This window comes from Carcharhinus amblyrhynchos, chromosome 22, assembly GCF_965287045.1.
Source record: "Carcharhinus amblyrhynchos chromosome 22, sCarAmb.v2.hapA, whole genome shotgun sequence".
Classification (NCBI taxonomy): domain Eukaryota; kingdom Metazoa; phylum Chordata; class Chondrichthyes; order Carcharhiniformes; family Carcharhinidae; genus Carcharhinus; species Carcharhinus amblyrhynchos.
The window spans coordinates 24,617,883-24,640,949 of NC_137345.1; the positions used below are offsets into that span (position 1 = coordinate 24,617,883).

The window sequence follows — 23,067 nt, forward strand, 5'->3', positions numbered from 1 at the left end:
TCAAATCAAAAATCAAATTAATGGAATAATGGGTACAAAAGCAAGCTCCAGAGAAGCTAATGAATGGTTTCTAGGAACTGGAAGATTGAAGTTCAAGGAACAAAGAGAAATTGCCATTACAGCAGAGTTCATATTTTATAAATGTACTGTTTTCTTGTTGTTAAAACGCTAATTAGCAATCCTGTAACCCTCTGTTCCTGCATGTTTTCTAAATAAAGTAAAAGTTACAGTGTTTTGAGTCAGGATTCTATTCTAGGATCTTTCTGTCCAGTAGTGACATCAGCTGGGATCGTAACACTATAGAGCTTTTGCTTTCCACCCCACTTCCGTTATCCCTTTCTGATTCCAACGATGGTTCCGACACCTGCTAACTCTGTCACACAGCAGAAAACAAATCAATAAATAGTATTAGGTGCAGTCGTTGTTCATCACCCTATATTAATTATAATTTATTTATAACTTGAATATCTCTTCTTCCTCACCAATTTGTAAACTTCTGACTCTGGTAACTTGATATTTATAGGAAAAAAGTTTTAATGCGTGGTGCAGTTGTTTCAGGAATAGGTTTTTTAAATCATTCTTGCTTTGAAACATTTATTTTCCTGATTTTAAATTTGTCTTAATTTATTTTGAGGATGTATATGACGTTCATTGATTCCCTTCCTATTAGTTTTTATTTTTCATTGGTTTCAGTGAACCTATTCTCCGTCCAGTTGCATCAGTTTTGTGAAAGGGATTTATTCTATAGAAATAGCCCCTGATATCTGAATGTAAATTTGTTTATTTCATAGCTTGTGAGTGTTGCTCTATAATTACTGACTTGGCTTGTTGTTGATATGCAAGGTGGAGGGCCACTTTGCTATGTCATTTAAGCATGTAACCCCCAATCTAATGAGGCATCCCTTGTCATTTACTATTCTGCAGCAGGTTTGAAATGAATTGCAAATGGGAAATTAGTTCTGTTTGCATAAGCAATCGTTCTAATAAAACTGACTTTGCATTTCATCATATAAGTTCAGAGTCGATGCCCTGTATTAAAATTAGACATCAGACAACATTTAAGGATGACTCCCCCTGCTATAAAATGTAACCTGTAACCCTTACTTGTATTTACACATTCAAATAAAATTAACTCAGAATGCCAGGATGAAGGCTAATTATGTAAAAGTATAAAATGCAGATGCTGCTTTGGAAAATTTGCCATGTGTTCAAATTGCCGTGAATATTGAATATGCATTTTACACTCCAGATTATAAAAAAAATTGATGTTGCGTTCGAAGGAGGTTGCCAGAAAGTAATTGCAGTATTGCTCGGATCATGGATTGCTTAACTCTGTGATGTTGCTGGATAAACAGATTGCCAAGTGGCTGCAATAGATAGATTCTACAGTCTCGTGACACACGTGAGCTCTCAGCACTTGAATCTTAGTTCTGAGAATAATTATCAATTTTCTTCTTTCAATTGTGAGTATCCAACACCCCATTCCCCCCTCCCCCACTCCGTGAAAAAAAAGGATTAAGAATTTTGTATATTTAAAATGTGAGTGCCTCATCTGAAACTTCAAAAAAAAATAGATTGAAATTTAGCCTAGGGACTAGTGACAGGTCACTCTTCACCAATGGCCTTGAATAATCATAACTAAAAATAGTTTCAGCGAGTTTCATTTGTGGTCCCACTGCAGTAGTCTGCAGCACAAAACTCCCTTTGCAGCAATACAATCAAAAAAAAGCAGAGGGAGTGAATCAGTTGAATGTCAGAAATAATAGTTTCTGGAAGGTTAGTTTCATGACTATAGGGCTAGCTGCAGTATTATCAGGTAGTTTGGATACTGTTTATATCTGAAACGGAAGGCTCTGGAGCTCAATCCAAGAATCCATTTCTAGTTATTGAAATGTTTAATACAGCTATTTCATTATTTATTTAGCCAGCTGTTTATCTGCTGTCACAAACCTTTCCATGCATCTTTCCTTTAAATTTTTCAAACCTTGCAAACAGGATTTAATCAAGTAACTTAAAAAGAAACATTTTTTGTATTTCTTAACCTCACTTGCATTTCCTTGGACATTGCCATTGAAATTGCACTGTAAGAAATTCAAAGGCTGATAACTTAAAATCTATTTGGAATGGGATTGATTTATAATTCTCTAAAGAGCAAGCTACTTAAATTTCATACAATAAATAAAACATATTGTAAATAATGTGAAAGTTACTCTAGTTTTTATTATGCTGTAGGTTTAATTATTCTGCTTGCAATTTAGTTGTTATAAGAATGAAGATTCACAGTGTATTTGGACACCACCCTTCTAGGATGACTAATATTCATAGAAGTCTGCTCTGCTATGTTCCACGTGTTGTAGTTTGTACGTTTGAATGGTAATTTCTGATGTGAGGATTTTGCATTCTGAGTTTCACTCCTTGAGTTGAATATAAAATAGGAAACTAGGAATAGGCCATCCTGCCACTCAAGCTTGTTTCACCATTCATTTAAATCATGGCTGATCTGTACCTTAATTCTATTTACCTACATTTGTTCTAGATCCCTTGATGCCCTTTTAAAAAAAACTATCAATCTCAGACTTGAAAATTATAATTGATCCAGCATTCATGGCCGTGTGGGAGAACAAATTCCAGATCTGTGCTCTTGAAAAGATGTCTGATTTTGAGTGCTAATTTTAAGATTCTGTTCTGGTATCTATTCTGTTGAATCCTTGTTGTATTGAAGATTTTGTACAACTGAAACAATGTAGATGGTTGGATGTGAATCAGGCTACATCGTGATGCTACACCACGGGTCTTTTGGTGGCTTACACACATATATGGTGGTCGCCCTACCTACTTTGATAGTGATGGAGTAGGAGCCATCTGATCTTAAGTCTGCTGCATTTTCGGTGAGGCTTCCCTTGATGTAGATGGCTAGGCTAGGGATTTTGTTATCCCTGCTTGCAAAGAGTCAGTACCTGAGAAAATGGACTCAATGGCTGGATTGTTTCATGAGTTTGGTTTACTGTAGGATTACTAAGTAACAATTCTTTTGCAAGCAGCTCATGTTTTGCCCAGCGTGAGTTTTCAACATTGAGCTGCTATATTTATGTTGCTGGCACAAATTCTTGGCTGCTTTGCTCCTGAAGGAATTCATTTTCCAGGGGGTTGTTGCTGCTTACAGCTGAAGAACTCCAAGATACGGAGAAAACATTTATTGTAGATCTGTGACCTCTGGAAGCCTATTTCAGAAAATGGAGACTTCAACTAAATGTTGCCAAGTCTGTTGTTTCAGTCTTCTGCCTGGAAAGGTTGAAGGTCAACAAGAACATGCTCTGTGGCCTAGCACTTACTCATGACTTGATGCCAAAATGCCAGGCATCACTCTTCACTTTATCTACCAGCAACACCTCCAGAACACTGGAACTAAGGTCAAAAATAACAGTGATTATCATTACAGAAACTGGCGGGTATCACCTGGGACAGCAGAACCAATGCACTATGCACTGCTTCAGTCACCCTGGTCCAACCAGCAACACAGTCCCAGCTATTCAACCTGCACTGGTTGGAGCTGTTGAATGATTGTTAACCACCACATCAAACTATAACTGCTTCCCCAGCCATATGAAACAAAAACACTGCTGTAATACAGGAAATCAGTTTGAAACTGACATCTATCCACTGTGAAATGTTTCTGTATTAATAATCTTTATTCAATACATCATGTGTTATCTAATTTATTATCTACTTTTATAATGGATTCATTTTCTGTATGAATCCATTATGTGATTTAAAGCTTTTATGAAACGTGATGTATTTATAGTTAACTATGAGTGAGATATTGCCTGTTGCAATCATGATATCTAATCCAAACATGTAAAATGTGATATTTCAATGCCTTAACTGGACTGCCTGTTCCTACCCTTCAACAACTCCAATTCAGTAAGAATGCCTGACCCATATCCTCAACCTCACTGAGTCCTCCATTCACTTTTTAACCTGTTCCTATCATGTCAAATTAGCTTTACATTCACCAGCAACTGTATTTCAAGATCATCATCCTTACTTTCATGTCTTTCTGTGACCCCACCTTAGCCGTTTATTCCAACATGCGCTGTTTCCTCTGCTTCACCGTGGTCAGCTGTCCCTGGTTAAGTTGATCTTTCTCTACACCCGAACTATGACTGTAACCACTACATTCTGCAGCATTTCCTTTCCTTCTCCCCCACATATTTATGAATGGTATGCTTTGTATAGAGCACAAAAAACAGTACTTGTCACTGTATGCCAATACATGAGACAATAATGAATCAAATCAGAAAAATTCTTCAACACCTCCTTTTCAACTTCTGAAAACCTCCAAAAATCCATTCACTTCATTCATGCCTTGCCCTCCTTGATCTTCCTATTTTCACCCCTTTCGTTCCCACTCCGTTGGCGGGATTTTCTGGCTGATCCCACCCATAGGATTTCCTGGTCCTGCTGAAGCCAAAGGAGATTTTAATGGTTCGTCAGACAATTCTGTCCCATGTTTCTCTCTATTCTCCATCCTAGAGAGGCTTGAATTATTTCTTGCACTTCTCAAGTGGTGGTTTAGAAATGGAGAGATTGAGAACGTTTTTAAGGAAAGAAAGAAAAATCCTTGGCAGGCCACTGTAGTTCCACATATTATATGTTCTGATAAATGATGTCCTCTGACCATCTGATCACTGGTGCATGCTTATATAGACTACAGTAAGTTGATGGATTGCCTCAGTTAGCACAATCTATCCAAATGTTCAGGGTTCCTTTAATGTGTAAGTAGATTAAACTATATATATATGATCCATGCAGTAATTTAAATTAATTTTATAATTTTCATTATAAGTCACTAAAAAGTCATCATTCACTGTATTAATTTCAACATTAAAAATGAGATTTAATAGTGATTTATTGGGCTAAAATTATTTCAATATATATTCGCTTTTAAAACCCAAGGACACTCTGCCTAATTATGTTATAAAATGTATTTGTATAATTAAAACATATTAACTTGCTGTAATCTTTGACCTATTAAAAATGAATATTAACAGGCAACAATTTGCCCAGAGTAATGTAAAAAGTTGTTCAAACAATTGGTTCAAAAAGATGATGTTGGTGATACTTATGTTATTTAGTCACACCGGCAAACTAATAAAAGGAACAATTTTCTTGATTACTAAGTTAAAATGAAAAGGTTTATTTCAATTTTAAAATGTTGTCATGGAACTGTTGCTGATTAGGACATTTCTCTTTGGAATGCTTGTTCTTCAAGGGCCAGAATGTTGAACGTAGGGCACAGTCTTACCAGCCATTCACACCCCACCATTGCTGCCAATGAGGATAGAGAATTTGATGCTTAGCCAAATCTGCATTCACTGCTGCGGGACCTAAAAATCATGCCGGCGTGAACAGCCGGAAGATATCGCCTGTACTATCTTTGGTGCCTACTTTTTAACGAGCAATTTTAAAAATAAAATTTTAGGGTTACTCAGAACTTGAAGGAGCGATATGTTTACATCAAATTAGATAAGCAAAGGGAAGATTTTTTTTCTTTATGCAATTACCCAGAAACTGAGCTCCTGCTTCTATTCAGACCAAAAAGCAGTGGAACTTTTTTATTGGGATTGAGGCTGTGTCTCAATCCTGGAAAATAACAACCTAATATAAACACAATAACAATACTTCGTAACACAATAACAACAACTCCCGTGCAAAAGGAGTGGAGTCCATCATAAGCTATCTGTAATCTTCCGGGGTTTCACCTCTTAAGGTTATGCCTTCCAGGGTTACAAATAGATCCACAAATACTTCCAAAGTTCCATTCCTCGAGGCTATACCTTCCAGGGTTACATCACTCCTTCAAGCCTCATTTGAGGAACTGTGACAGGCTTGCTCGTACTTTACACACAAGTTTGTTTAGTCCTTCTCATGCACACACAAAGGCGCTTGGATTTCCCAGTGCCCTGTAAAAGACATTGATTTACTAAAAGTATTTTACGTCTCATTTTCCTGATTTTTGTACATAGGGAATAAGCATTCCCTGAGCAAGAATCAGAAATATCAATCCTCAAAATTTGCTATTAGTTACATTACACTGTGGAGACTGAAGTCATTACAAAATGCAACCCATGTTCCAGATAAATCAGTTGTGCCAAAACAGAGCCAGCATAAAGTAAACCTATCTCTGGAATTATGTTCTTACTAGTTTAGTTGATATTGGTGCCAGTAAATTTGGAGAGCAAATTAACCCAATTTACTTTATGTTTCTGAAATTTCAAGCAATATGAAATTACAATGAATGAAAACAGATCAAATAAAAATGCAGAATGCAAAATACTGCAGATGCTGGAAATCTGAAATAATAGTAAATGCTGGAAATACTTATCGGATCGTAGATAGAGAAAGGAAAGGAGTTAGATTGACTTTGTTAGTCTCTGACCAAAATGAAAGGAATTGCAGTTTATTCTGCCAAGTAAGCAGAGTTCAATCTCAGTCTCTGGCACATTCATTTCTAGGAAGATTTTCATTTCACCGTGGAATCAAAGCAATCTTCATTGAACACAATGTTTGAAACCAAAGTCTTGGTTTGGTTAAAGCCCTTTATTTGAATCAGGGATGCTTTTGCTGGTCGTTAACTGAACCCAATGAAGCAAAACCATAAGATTGGCTGTCTTTCTCAATTATGTCATTTCACATGGCTGCACAGAAAAATAAATTACAATGAGTAAAACAAAAATCAATCAAATAGAAGAGAGGTTGCTGTATCTAAGGTTTTCAGTTTTGGTTTGATCAGATAACACATTCAAGTGAAGCATTAATGCAGGAGTAAACATTCATGGTGGTCAGGGTAGCATGGTGCTGTGAACATGGATGGTATCTAATCTGTCCCACTCAATCACTTCATTTTATTTGATTACACCTGTATTGGTCTTAAAACCCAAAAGAAAACTAACAACTGACAAGATTATGCATACAGTGGAGCTGGCTGTGTTCCGTGAAAACCCTTTGAGAAATCTGGATTGGTGGAATAGAAGGGAAAAGATGAAAAGAGTCTGAGGTGGCTTTGTCTTTGTAACTCAGTGAGAAGACCATTAACGGAATCAATTAATGGACTTCATATACAATTTTCATTTGTGTCTTTTGGAAAACAGCTGCATCAAAGATCCTCTGCCACAGTTGCTTTGATTTTTCCCTTGCTCTGTTTGAATTGGAATGTGTGCAATCCTTTCTAAGGTTACTTGTTAAAAGCAGAGAATAACAAACTTCCTACACTGGTTTCATACTCCCACACACACCACATTTTCCCCAAGTTAAAGATTCTGTCCATTATGGATTTTTCTGAACAATAGGTTGTAAATTTGTGATGTGCACTTTGTGCTTCATCTCTCTCAGTATTTAATCTGGCAAGATATCTTCAGATTATTAGTTCTGCTGTTTGGGCTTTTAGACCAGTTACCAAAATATAAATATAATCCTGCCATTTCCAGTCAGAGCTGATTTCATGGCTGCAGTGAAGGCATTTTCGATTCAGCTGTACACATCACAAAAAAAAGCATATCTGAGAAACTGCAGATGCAGAGGTTTTCTGTGGAAGGAGTATTTCGAGCACGGTAAGCCTCTGCTATCCTGCAGTGTTTTTGTTAGTTCTAGAATATGCTGAAAGTATCCTGCAGCTCTGAACTTAAATCTAGCATCTAAAAATCAGATATGATGCATTTATTCGATTCTTATTTCATTGTATTTAAATACCAAATGGGTATAGGTAAAACTATAAATACAGTCACTAAAAGCTAGAATATTGACAATTGCTTTTCTCTAAGTTGCCAATAACTTTGTCAGAGTTAGTATAAAAATTCAGTGCTATCAATGTATGCAAACCAGCCCCAACACACTACTTATTTTGTGATGATGGATCTTTCTTTAAGAAACAAACCTAATAGATTTTAACGTTGCACTGTTTAATTAAATTGTAAAGTAGGGAATGTGGGCCTAGATTTTCCCATGGGCCTGTGGCAACTCATGCACTATTATTTGGAGACATTTGCTGATGACTGCACAGTGTTCATCAGTCCAACTTCCAATTCCTCTGATAAGAGAACAGTTTGTGCGTGCATGTTGCAAAATCAGGGACAACATTCAGGCTTAGACTGACAAGTGATATGTAACATTCATGCCACACGTGCCAGGAAATGGCTAACTCCACGAACAGAGAATCAAACCTCTTCCCCTTGGGATTACCATTGCTTTAACCTTTCACTAACATCTTGTAGGATCAGCATTGACTAGAAACTGGACCAGATATATAAACAGCAGATCAGAGGCTGGGAATTTGAGTGTGTGATTCACCTGACCCAGCAAAGCCTTTCCATCTATCTAGGAAATATTTGCAAAGCTATAGGAAAGAGGTAAAGTGGTACTAGGTCAATTATTCTTATGGTGCAGACAGGATGGGCCCAATGACCTCCTACAATGCTGTAACCACTTAATGATTCTATAAGGCACAAGTAAAGAATGTGATTGGATACTCTCCACTTTCTGGGTGAACGCAGTTCTAACAATATTCAAGAACACAACACCAACCAGAACAAAGCACCTCACCCACCACCTTAAACATTAATTTCCTTTGCCTCCACAACATAGCTAGAGTGTACACCATCTGAAAGGTGCTGCACAACTCAACAAGGCCTTTTCAGTGGCACCTCCCAAACATAGGACCACCACTACCTAGAAGGATAAGGACTACATGCTCATAGAAACATCTTCACGTCCAAGTTCTTCTCCAAATCACACACCATCTTGACTTGGAAATACATTGCCACTCCTTCATCGTTATAAGCCAAAATTCTGCAAAAATCCAACAGCACTGTGAAAGTTCTTTCATCACATGGACTGCAGTGCTGTAGGAATTAAGCTCATCCCCTCCTCCTTGAGGATAATTAAGGATGCATAGTGGTGATGCCTATATCCTGTGAAAAAATACAAAAATGATAGTGCTCTCATGTAGGTCACATAAGGAACTAAATAGCTTGACTTTGTTGTGCCTTTCTCAAAGCACCATGTAACTTTGCTACTTTGGCCTTGCACCACTGATGAAATATGCTGCAACTATGGCGGTGTCGACAATCTGTGTGCTTCACTGAAGCAATTTCTAGGCCAGAAATTCTCCGGCATTCATGCCCTGCTACCGCTGCCAGTGAGGACAGAGAATTTAACACTCAGCCAAATCTCCATTCACTGCAGCAGGACCGAAGAATCCCAGCTGCAGTGGGGTTGGAGAGTCCAGCCCCTAGTGTTTGAACCAGGTGTTCAGTAATTAAAAAGCCACGGTTATGTATTAAAAAGGGAATGTTGCTTTCACCTACAAAATGGGCAGGAAGCCAAAACCAGGAAGATCAGTGAAAGATTTTTAAGTTAGAATAAAAAGCAGGAAATATTATGGGTGCGATCTTACCGGCCATTCACGCAGCGCTCCTACTGCAGTGAGGTTGGCGAATTTGACACCCAGCCAAATCTCCATTCACTGCAGCAGGATGAAAATCTCCCACCGACATGAACGGTGGTAACCTTCCAGCCAAAGCTAAATATAGAGGGTGAACAAGGAATGAAAAAAAATTAGAAGCAAGCTCGTGAAACAAGAACAAGTGAAACGTTCAGCATATTGAGATGGATAATAGAACCTCACAAAACATAGCATGTAACATTGTCAGAGCACCACAGGTGTTGGAGGATAGAGTTTAAAGCTTATCTTTAAAGTTCATTTAAAGTTAAAGTTTAAAGCTTATTTATTAGTGTCACAAATAAACCTACATTAACACTGCAGTGACCCCTAGCCACCACACTCCAGTGTCTTTTTGGGTACACTGAGGGAGAATTTATCATGGCTAATGCACCTAACCAACACGTCTTTCAGACTTGTGGGCACTAACAGTTACTAGGTTTAGAACTGCTATTGAAGTGCCTTTTTTTTAAATGTCAGGACCCAAGTATCTTTTCAGGAAATGACCACTGGGAGCTAAATGAGACCGTGTGCACAATTTGCTATTATCAATTTTGCACTGTCATTTAAGACAAATTCATAGATCACTGTATCTCGTGCAGTAGCAAACTGCACCCATGTTCTCAGGCAGAATGCGTGCACGCACTATTCATTTTGGATTTTGATTTAATTTTTTGCTATCTTTCAAATCACTAATTCCAAGTCTGAGCTCGTCTTAAATTATCCCGATTCAATTATGCCCTACTCTGCATAAGCACTTGAGTTTTCATGACTGACATTAAGGTCCTAAAGTAATTTGGCCTTTTTATTACTTTTTGTTAAGTTTCATAAAGCCATTTTTAGATAGATGTAATCTTTAGAGCAGCACATCAGACGAATGAATGGTAAGTTACTGCTTTCACGAAGAACTGAGCTAAGAATGCTCAATCTCATTTCACATACAGAAATTGAGGGGAAAAAAAGACCATTCGTTCCCCCAGGTTCAAACCCAGGTGGCCAAGATAAAAGGATAGTCTGAAAACCCACGGCACACATCAGTTTTCTTAATTTGCTTGAATTCAAGATGAAGTAGAAATTAGTCCAATATGTTAAATTGCCGGCCTGAAATAACTATTTGTAGAAAGCTCTGGAAATAGTGGTGAGCTTTCCCCCACAAAGCTGTTGAAACTCAGTCAATTGAAAATCCCAAGCCGAGATTGATAGGTTTTTTCATTGAAACAAGGTTATTAATATTTACAAATGAAGGTAGGAAGTTAGATATAGATCAGCCATAATCTGTGGAACATGTTTGAGGAGCTGAATAGCCTATCCCTGTTCCTATGTAGCCAATGAATTGTCTATGATACAAGTTATGCTTTGTTGAGTTGCACAGTGGAAAAACCATATTCAATTATCAGAACATCAATAAATGTTCTTCTTGAGTAAGCTGGTAAGGTAGATTCATCAATACAATATTGATATTGGGTCATCCTTGCTATTTATTTGATTAGTTTACACATTCTTCAAATTTCATATGTTTATACAATTTGAACTTCATTAATTCTCAGCCATTTTTCATTTAAATATATATTTGGCATTATAATGTGTTATGAATTATGTTTTCCTGATTCTGATATTGAAACAGCTGATCACTGTAAAATACAAATACTGTCTGCGAGGATTCAATGTCACATATAATTTTCTCAATTTTTTGAAGAATTACCTGATTGTAACCAGTGTCAAAAGTGTATTTTCTGGTTTTGAAATACTGCAGCCTTGCTATCATAGAAATCCGATGCTACGGTGATAATTGATACAGACTACACTTTCATTCATTCTTCTATATTTTTATGACTTCTAAATGTACAATCACCTTGAGCTAACATTAATGTCACAATTACTCTTTCTATGTGAGTGACTCCTTGTCATTTTCTTTGAATGATGTGTATCAAATAAATCGGTTGGACTTAAACCTGGTGTTGTCAGACTTCTTACTGTATTTTCTTTGAATAACAGCAGAGACGTGGGTTCACTCGCTTGTTGTTCGACCAAAAGTAAACTTGCTCCTTGGGTAACCTTTCAGCCTTTGTATTCATCTTCTGATCCTTAAAGTTGTTGCATTTGTTGCAATGATTTGTAAGATATATGGAAAAACACCTTGATTCAGCTGATTCAAGATGTTTTTCCACATACCCTACAAATCAATCCTGTTTGTTCCATCAATCCAGATGGCTTCTTAATGATCATTCAGTGCGATATTTCCAACTTCTGAACTAGAAGGTGGTTTATTCATGATTCGTACAAGAACCCCAGCACATAATCTGGACTGAACTTTGATTATAGTTGAAGGAAAGTTGCATTGCTGGAGATGTTAAAAGTTTCAGCAGTGAGACATCAAGGCCCCAGTTGTCTGTTCAGGTGGACATAAAAGTCTGTAATTTTTTTATGGTTGAGAACACAGACTTCTCCAGATGTCTTGGTCAACATTTATCACACAATGAATACCAACAAAACAGATTGATGGCTCAGCCACCTCTTTTGTTATCTGTGAGACCCACAAAGCAACAGTGACTATAATTCATAGGTTAGTTTTTGGCTGAGGAGCACTTTGGGATGTCCTGAGAATGTGAAAGATGCTGTATTGATGCAGGTTATATGTGCTTTCTTTCTGTTTGACTTCTTTCAACCTCGACCTTAAATAAATTCCTAAATTTAAACAATATATCACATCTTGGAGTTATCATGCTCTGAAGGCTATTGGAACTTCATTGTCCTGTGTTCATTGTATAACTATGATTGAATGGTGGAGCAGACTCATTGGGCTGAATGGCCTAATTCTGCTCCTATATCTTATGGTCTTATATTAACTTGCAGGAACTGTACTCATGCACACATCCATGCTTTTGTGGATGATTGTTTGCCGACCTGTATTTTCAGGTTTCTTAATTAAAAACTATCCAAGAACTATGGATAATTCAGTCTTTTTGGCCTGGTGTTTGAATGTGTGTATAGTTATAGTAGTCTTGTTGATATATCAGCAGCTCAATGGTACTGAGATTTCACAGTGTTTAGCATTTGACCTGAACAATCTTTGGAAGCCTCCAGCCTTAAATCAATGACCTACTCTTTGTATTCATGTAACCAGATCAGAAATAAAAACTTCACTTGGTTTTGTTTGCATTTCATTAAAAGAACATTGATCTAACAAAGTAAACTTCTAAAATTCTTACTTCTACTTGGTAAATCACTGTTAATGTTTAAGAACCCATCTTGAACACATGTTTTCACTGTTCAAATCAGAGCTGTACAGCAAACAAGCAGAATTATTGGCCTACATTTTGCAGTAATACTGGCAGTGAAACTGCAAGTATTCACTCCTATTATTCCTTGAAACTGACACCAGTTTATATGGTCCTCACATGTGTAGTTAATACAAAACTCTAGAAAAGTTGCTATGAGTGTTAAAAGTTAACTGGAGGAGTCTGTGGGAAGGCAAAGGAAAATCTAGCAAGTGGGAGGCTTTCAAAAGTGTGTTAACCAGGGTTCAGGATAAGCACATTTCTCTTAGAGTGAAGGACAAAGCTGGTAAAAATAGGGTGATTCATGATTGTGAGGCCCTGGTCAGGAAAAAGGAGACACATGACATGCATAGGCAGCTGGGATCAAGTAAATTCCTTGAAGAGTATAGAGGCTGTAGGAGTAAAATTAAGAGAGAATTCAGGAGGGCAAAAAGGAGACATGAGATGGTTTTGGCAGGTAAGGCAAAGGAAAATCCAAAGAGCTTCTACAAATACATAAAGACCAAAAGAGTAACTAGGGAGAGAGTAGGGCCTCTTAAGGATCAACAAAATCATTTATGTGCGGATCCACAAGAGATGCATGACATTCTAAATTAATATTTCTCATCAGTATTTACTGCTGAGAAAAGCATGGATGTTAGGGAAATTTGGGAAATAAATAGTGATGTCTTGAGGAGTGTACATCTTACAGAGGAGGAGGTGTTGGAAGTCTTAAAGCACATCAAGGTAGATAAATCTATCTATCTGATGAAGTGTATCTCAGGACATTATCGGAGGCTAGGGAGGAAATTGCAGGTTCCCCAGCAGAGATATTTGAATCACCGATAGTCACAGGTGAGATGCCTGAAGATTGGAGGATGGCAAATGTTCTGCCTTTGTTTGAAAGGGTTGCAGGGAAAAGCCTGGGAACTACAGGTCAGCAAACCTCACATCTGTGGTGGATAAATTGTTGGAAGGAATTTTGAGAGACAGGATCTACAGGCATTTAGAGATGCAAGGATTGATAGGGACAGTCCACATGGCTTTGGGAGTGGAAAATCATGTCTCTCAAATTTGACTGAGTTTTTTGAATGAGTAACCAAGAAGATAGATGAGGGCAGTGCAGCTGATGTTGTCTACATGGACTTTAGCAAGGCCTTTGACAAGGTACCGCAAGGTAGGTTGTTGCATAAGATTAAATCTCATGGGTTCCAGGGTGAGGTAGCTAAGTGGATACAAAATTGGCTTCTTGACAGAAGCCGGAGGGCAGTTGTAGAGGGTTTTTCAAACTGGAGGCCTGTGACCAGGGGTGTGCTTCAGGGATCAGTGCTGGGTCCACTGTTGTTTGTCATTTCTATTAATGATTTGGGTAAGAGCATAGGAGGCATGGTTAGTAAGTTTGCAAATGACACCAAGGTTGGTGACATAGTGGAAAGTGAAGAAGGTTATCTCGGATTGCAATGGGATCTTGATCAATTGGGCTGTGGGCTGATGAATGGCAGATGAAGTTTAATTTAGATAAATGCAAGGTGATGCATTGTGGTAGATTGAACCAGGGCAGGGCTTACTCAGTTAATGGTATGGTGTTGGGGAGAGTTACAGAACAAAGAGACCTAGGGATACATGTTCATAGCTCCTTGAAAGTGGAGTCACAGGTGGACAGGGTGGTGAAAAAGGCATTCAGCATGATTGCTTTCATTAGACGGAACATCGAATACAGGAGCCGGGATGTCTTGTTGAAATTGTACAAGATGTTGGTAGTTCACACTTAGAATACTGTGTACAGTTCTGGTCACCCTATTATAGAAAGGATATTATTAAACTAGGAAGAGTGCACAAAAGATTTACGAGGATGCTACCAGGACTTGATGGTTTGAGTTAAAAGGAGAGGCTGGATAGACTAGGACTTTTTTCTCTGGAGCATAGAAGGCTGAGGGGTTATCTTATAGAGGTCTGTAAAATAGTGAGGGGCACAGATCAACTAGATAGTCAATATCTTTTCCCAAAGGTAGGGGAGTCTAAAACTAGAGGGCATAGTTTAAAGTGAGAGGAGAGAAATACAAAAGTGTTCCAAGGGCCAATTTTTTCACACAGAGGATGGTGGGTGTCTGGAACGAGCTGCCAGAGGTAGTAGAGGCGGGTACAATTTTGCCCTTTAAAAAGCATTTAGACAATACATGGGCAAAACGCGGACAATTAGGACTAGCTTCAGGGTTTAAACAAAAGGGCATCATGGGCAAGTTGGGCCAAAGGGCCTGTTTTCATGCTGTAAACCTCTATGACTCCGAGTGATTCTACATTCACCTATAGAATGTATGTTGGCCCAGACTGTCATCAATTAGAAATCATTGAATTGATGAAAACTTGCCTTTTTACACACTCATCTCATTATAAACACCCTAGAAAAAACACATCTTTTTGAATGAGGTGTAACTTGGTTTTAACAACACATTAAGCTCATAATTAAAGATAAACAACCTCACTGCCCCTGAAAAACTAATTTTACCATTTGTGAAATGTCAAATTTCTCCATGATGAAAAATCCTCATTTGAAAAAGGTTTTTGAAGTTGATGAAATTTCAGCTTCTACCTTAATCCCATGATTATTTTTCAATTATTTAGTTTGCCCTCCAAAATTTGAAATAAAAGTGAAAGAATCAATTCATTATACTGATTGGTTTGCAATCTGAGAATACTTGAAAGTGATCGGCTGTTTACCTTACTTGATCAGTCAACTATTGCTGAATGCCTGGAAATCTGCCAGACTTGGCGAAAAATTCAAATTGGCCTTAGGACTGGGAAAATCAGTGCTGCAGAGATTGCTAGATCTTTGGGGCAACTCTCTGTCTGAGGTCAGTGGCAATGTATTTGCTTTGCCATTGACCACGAAATCTAGACCAATAGGTTTGGTGTATGTCATCCTGAGCTTTAAGCAAAATAGACTGGAATCATGGAGATTATCAATAACGTCCTGTTATTAAAGAGAAGTAAAATAACACTAGCATGAACGAATTTGATGTTTATGTATAAACTTCTTTCTTTGCCTCATATGTCTCTAAACTTTCACTGCCTGCCTGACATCCAGTATTAAACGAGCAGGCATTTCCTTCAATTAAATATTGGGAAGACAGAAACAATTGTCTGCAGCCCCCACCACAAACTTTATTCCTCTTCCTAGCAAATGAATGAGGCTGAATTAAGCTGTTTGGTGTTGCATTTGACACCAAATTGAATTTTCTTACCACACATCAGTGCCAGTATGTTTACCTATTTCAGCCCCTGTACAAGCGCCTGATTATGCACTTGTCTCAGCTCATCTGCTAAAATACTCTAGCTTACCTTTGTTAACTCCAGACTTGATTATTCCAACAAACTCCTGGCTTACATCCCATGGTCTTACCTCCTGCGCACTTTCAAAACGCTGCTGCTAGTTTCCCAATTAACACCAAGTCCTGCTCATTTATCACCCCTGTACTTGTTGACCTACATTGCCTCACCGCCAAGCAGTCTTGATTTTGAAATTGCAGCCTTGTTTTCAAATCTCTCCATGGTCTCATCTCTCCTATCTCTTTGATCCCTTGCAACCCTAAAATCCTCTGAATTAAGTTTGCTCATCCAATTTAGAACACTTGAGCATTTCCAATTCTAATTGCTGCACCATTGATGGCCATGCCCTCAGTTGCCTGAGCCTTAAATCTCTGAAATTCCCTTTTTTACATCCTTCTGCCTCACTTTCCTTTTTAAGACACTTTTTAAATCCTCCGTCATCAACTAAAGCTTTGGTCATCTGGCTTAATATCTCCCATGTGGCTGAATGTTGAATTCTGTTCCATAATGCTCCCCTAAAAAGACGTGGGATATTTTATTATGTTAATGAAACTATATAAGTGCAAGTTTTGTTTTTTTTATAATACTGGCTTGACCAGCATTCATTGCCATCTCTAACTGCTTCAAAAAATTGGTGGTGAGCTAGTTGACTGCTGTCTCCCACGTAGTGTAGGTACATTAGATATTGTGAATGCTTCTATTCTTCCACTGTTAAATTTTTGATTTCTGTTTTTGTCACCACTTACTATATCGATTGCTAACCATTCTTTCACACTGCTCTGGATAGGTTGTTATCGATGCAGTTCTTTTGTGCTACCAGTTTGTTTTGATCAGTACAGCTGCCTTTATGCAATAAAAGCGAAATGATGGCTGGCACATTATTCTCCTGTCATTGGCTGGGCTAGGAAATATAAAACTGCAGACTCCCTTGTTCTATCAGCAGTGCGAAAATCATTTTCTGCTGGGTTGTTTGAGTTGCTACCAGATTTCTCAAGTTCCATGCCTGGCATCTGATGGGAACAGGATTGAAAATGAGCAAGCAAAAATAGCTTGGGAAGTTGGTATTTCACCATTGTTCCAATGTCAGAACTGCAGTATTAAAATACTGTTTGCTCCTTGCTCTCAATATTTCACTGATGCCCCATTATCAATGACTCTCCAGTCTGAGGAAATGATCTTTCCTAATTCATCCTTTCAAAACGCTTCAGAATTGTCTAAAATCAAAGATTGGATTTCCTCTTATCTTTCATTAACCAACACTTCAAGCCTTGTTTTATAACTAAAAGTTTTCATCCATACTCTCCTGCCATAACATCTCCATCAAGGACAGTCACCTCAGCACTTCACTGTATTGCAATCCTGTGTATACGGAGGGCTTGCCCGTGGGACATGGCTTCTTTAATGTGTTTAGGGTGGAAGCTGGAGAAGTGGAGCATCGTGAGGTTATCCATGGGCTTACGGTACAATGAAGTGCTGAGGTGACTGTCCTTGATGGAGATGCGTATGACACTACGAAAGCTCATACTACCAAATAAACCTGTTGGATTTTAACTTGGTCTTGTGAGACTACTTATTATGCCTATCCAATCCAACACCGGCAACTCCACATCAAGACTTTCAAGTGCTATGAGGAGGATTGCAACAGACACCTACAGATGCTGAAAAAGACGCCCTTGTAGGAACAGGGTATGGTGCTCAACTCATTGATCAACAGTTCCGATGTGTCACTGTCAAACCGCATAGACCTCAAGGCAAACATGGGACACGGCAGACAAAGTACACTTCATCATCCAGTACTTCCCCAAAGTAGAGAAGCTCTGTAATCTTCTCAGGAGCCTTCAGCATGTCATTGATGAAGACAAATTTCTCTCCAAGGCCATCCCCAACGCTCCATTACTTGCCTTCAAAAAAACATGTAACCTCAAACAGATCATTGTACGCAGCAAACTACCCAGCCTTCAAGAGAACAGTGACCACAACACCACACAATCCTGCCACATCAATCTCTGCAAGATGTGTCAGATCATCGACATGGATGCCATCATCTCACGTGAGAATACCATCCACCAGATACACGATACATACTCTTGTGACTCGGCCAACATTACCTACCTGATATGCTGCAAGAAAGAATGTCCCATTGGCATGGTACATTGGCGAGACCATGCCGATGCTATGACAACGGATGAATGGGCACTGCTCAGCAGGCAGGAATGTTCCCTTCCTATTGGGGAACACTTCAGTGGTCAAGAGCATTCAGCCTCTGATCTTCAGGTATGTGTTGTCCAAGGCGGTCTTCACGACACATGAGAACGCAGAATCACTGAGCAGAAACTAATAGCCAAGTTCCGCACACATAAGGACAGCTTCAACCGGGAACTTGTGTTCATGTCACACTATCTGTAACCCCCACAACTTGCCTGGGCTTGCAAAATCTCACTAATTGTCTGGCTGGAGACAATTCACATCTCTTTAACCTGTGCTTAATCCTCTCTTCACTCACATTGTCTGCATCTGTAAAGACTTGATTACTGTTAAGACTCACATTCCAATCATTATCTTATAATTGAGTTTGTATTTATATATGCCCTGTTTGTGAACTGAACTCTTCACTCGCCTGATGAAGGGGCAACGCTCTGAAAGCTTGTGCTACCAAATAAACCTGTTGGACTTTAACTTGGTGTCGTGAGACTATTTACTTGAAAGTTTCAACTCTGTACTTAAAATATTCCTTTCAAATTGGTGTTGCTTTCAATTTATTATACTTTGTTTAGTTCATTCATGGGCCACCATTAATTGTCTATCCCCAGTCAGCATTACGATGGTGGTAGTGAGCTGCATTAGAATCATAGAACCCCTGCAGTTCAGAAGAAGTCCATTCAGCCCATCAACTCTGTACCAACCACAATCGCACCCAGGTCCTATTCCTGCAACCCCTCGCATTTACTCTGCTAATGTCCCAGACACTAGGGTCAATTTGGCAAGGCCAATCAGCCTAACTGCACATCTTTGGAGTGTGGGAGGAGATTGGAGCACCCAGAAGAAATCCACACAGAAACAGGGACAATGTGGAAACTCCACACAAACAGTGACCTGAGGCCAGAATTGAACCTGAGACCCTAGCGCTGTGAAGTAGCAGTGCTAACCACTGTGCCTAACCACTTTGCCTGCTCAAACTGTACCCAGTGCTCGTGGTGTGGCTTCCTCTATACTGGGGAGACAAAACCAAATTGAGCCATACAGTGCAGAAAAGGCCCTTTGGTCCGTAGAGTCTGCACCAACAATAACCACCACTAAAGATGCGCTAGTCCCAATTTCTCGCACTTGAGTAATTGTTTTATGGAACACCCCCAATTTGGTCTACAAGTATGATCCTGAGCCTATCATTTTAATTCTCCATCCTACTCCCACCCTGACTTCTTCCACCAGCTTCCTACACTGTTCTAGTGAAGCCTCATAAGAACTGGATGAACAGCACCCTTTCAGTTAGGTACTTTACGGCCTTCCTGACTCAACAATGAGTTCACCAAATTTCGATCATAACCACTGCTCCCATATTTTCAGACAGCAACTATTGGTAGTGATTCTGCTATTTCTGTTTATACCTTTAAACCCATGTCTGTTTCTTCACTTTGCCTTGTCTTGCACTTTCATTCCTTTGCATTTAATCTCTCTTGCTATCCATTCTTTCCCAGACCTTCCCCTTTTGTCCTTTCCACCTTTCTCACTTTTCCCGGCCCCTCTACTTATTTAAAATCAGATAAGTCTAACTTTTTGCAGTTCCGATAAAAGACGTCAACTTGATACTTCTTGACTTGCTGAATACTTGCAGCATTTTCTGTTGTTGATTCCAGATGTCCTGCATCTCCAGTGTTTAGCTTTGGTACTTTGCTGTGTGCAGTTGTCACTTTCTGGAAGAACATTGCATTTATATCCCTAGTTGTTAAAAATATTCTCACTGAAGGGCAGAAAGGCTCAGCACTTCTGACTAATTCAAACTAATAAGGAGCTTCACAAAGATTTCTGCTTTAATTTGTCTGCCAGAGATTTAAGAATTGAAGTATATTTTTGTTTTAGCTTCACTTGACAGTATTATAGTATAAAACAGCTGCCCTTTGTTGAAAGCTCTGGAGAAAATACATTCAATATGAATGTAGCAAAGTTGTTGAATTTTTCCTGCCTAACCATGCCAACACCCATCACCCCTTAGTAGCATATTTTATTTATTACAGTTAATTAGATATAACCATACAAACAACAATGTATCAACCTATTATCCAAGGAAACTGAAGGTTAAAGCAAATTAGAGAAAGTGTCACAAAGGTCAGATGTAAAGAATTTATCAAGCACTCTTGGGAGCCCAACTGATTATAGCAAAGCGTAGCTAAACCATGGAATAAAAAGCAAAAGTGGTAGAATCATAAAATCCCAATAATGCAGAAGGAGGCCATTTGGCCCATGGAGTCTGCACTGACCACAATCCCACCCAGGCTCTATACCTCACATATTTACCCTGCTAATCACCTGACACTAGGGCCAATTCAGCATAGCCAATCAACCTAACCCACACATCTTTGGAATGTGAGAGAATTTCGGAGCACCCAGAGGAAACCCACGCAGACATGGGGAGAAACTGCAAAGTCCACACAGGCAGTGACCCGTGACCGGAATTGAACCCGCATCCCTGGCACTGAGGCAGCAGTGCCAACCACTCTGCCATCGTGCCACCCCTAAGCATAGAAATGAAGTTGTTTGAGTGATGGGAAATAACGCGTGGCAGTGACCAGTTGTTTTTCAGATTAAAGGACGGCATACAATCCCTCAGGTCAGCATCTGGACCATTGTTTTGCTTTGTTACTTAGCCATGTCTCAGACTTGTTTGTACAGAACGCAATTTCAAAATTTCAGGTAATTCAAAACATGGAAATATTTTAACCATGAAGAGGATAGTGAAGGAGTTCACAATGACCTATGCTGGCAGAATGGGCAAATTTAATGCAGAGAAGTGTGAATTGGTACATATTGGCATGAGGAATGAGGGGCAGCAAAGGTAAAGGAAAGGCACAATTCGAAAGAGGGTACAGCTACAAAAACCTGGAGTAGATGCACCCAAATCGCTAAAGGTGACAGGGCAGGTTGAGAAATTGGTTCCTAGGCTTATGAAATAAAGGCAAATATCACAAAAGCAGAGATGTTGTGTTGAATCTTTGTAAAACTCTGGTTCAGCCCCAGTTGCACATCCAATTCAGAGCCTCAGAATTTAGTTTCTGTATGAGGGCTTTAGAGAAAGTGTAGTAAAGGTTTACAAGAACAGTTCCAGAGATGAGGGCCTACAGTTGCATGGATATGGAAAAGAAGCTAGAGTCCTTTTCGTTGGAGAAGAAAAGGTTGAGAGGAGATTTGATAGAAATGTAGACAATGTAGATAGTGAGAAGTTGTTCCAATTAATAGAACAGTCAAGAGCCAGAGGGCACCAATTTAACGTGCTTCGTCAAGAAAGCAATGGCAGTATGGGGAAAAAACTTTTAATGCAGCAAGTGATTAGAAACTAGAATGTATCCTAAGAGAGTGATAAAACAGATTTGATCAGGAAAGTGGATAAACACTTAAAATCCAAAATTACGGGAAAACAGTGTTGGAGAGGATGCATTATTGCTGCCAACTGCAGCAGCAATGGGTCAACACAACATAGCTGCTGAAGATTGACCAGCGCAGGAGAAAATGGGTGAAAAGAGAGGGCTGGGTTGGGGGGGGTAGTTGGGCCAGGTTGAGGGGGAGATGGGTTATGGTGTCCTGTTCAGTTCTGCTGGCTAATCTTCGAGCTAGAATAGATATTAACCAGCATCACATTGGATAAGTCCCAGTTCCCTGGCCCAAGTCTGTGACATTGAACTCAGTATCAGAGACATTCGCAGAGGATCCAAACAGTGAAAAAAATAAGCCCATCAGTAGTTTAAACTTCCAAGGGGTCCTGACACACATCTCAAGTCCCGATTTTGATGTTATGTATACAGGAGGATTTAAGCCAGTAATGTAAATATAATGTCAGATAAGGATAAGATCTTGTTCAAATGTGATGCTTCAATAATGAAAACTGCTAACCATCGTCAGGTAACCAGCATTTTTCAATAAAGAGGTAGAGTGCTGGAGGTCCAAATACAAAGATTAATTCCAGGAATTAATGCACAAAAATAAATTGTTTTTATGTTTGTGCCACTGGTTCATATTGATCTGAGAGGTGTATTCTAAGAGCTCCTTATGGAATGAAGTAATGGAACATTAGCACTCTAATTCTTCTCATGAGTAGCTATCAATTTAATTACCACCGGCATGATTATCCATTCAGTTACATGTTAAGTGAATTGGCTGTTGCAACCCTTCCATTCTAAGTGGATTTTCACTCATTCTGAATTCTATTTCACTGTCGCCTCTGAGCAACCTATTGATAAATTTAGGACAGAACTGTTGTACTTGTACAAATAGTCAATTTTCCTGCAGTTGAAAGGACAACCCAGGTTTTGTATTTATTGTTTTAGAAGAATTTTACAATGCACATCTGTTTTCAGTTTGTATCTGTCTGTAGATGCTGCAATGCGAGTTCCCAGTTTTCAGAGTAATTAATGGCCTCAGTAGGTGTTGTATTGAGTCAAACTTTTAATAGTGGCTATTTCAACAGCATAATAGAACAGTACTTTTCCCTGATCCAAAATTGGGTGGCACGGTGACACAGTGGTTAGCACTGCTGACTCCAGTGATCCAGGTTCGATTCTAGCCTCGGGTCACTGTCCGTGCGAAGTTTGCACATTCTTCCTGTGTCTTTGTGGGTTTCCTCTGGGTGCTCCGCTTTCCTCTCACATTCCAAATATGTGCAGGTTAGGTGGATTGGCCATGGTAAGTTGCTCCTCAGTGTCACAAGATGTGTAGGTTAAAGGGATTAGCCATAGGAAATGCATGGGGTTATGCGGAGGGGGCCTGGATAAAGTTATT

The 23,067-nt window shown here is 39.1% G+C and overlaps 1 protein-coding gene across 2 annotated transcripts in view; it reads left to right on the forward strand.

Annotated features, from left to right (window-relative positions):
• LOC145357002 (TBC1 domain family member 22B-like) overlaps nucleotides 1-23,067 on the forward strand; it is a 326,450-nt gene that overhangs the window by 284,087 nt on the left and 19,296 nt on the right. The window lies entirely within an intron of this gene.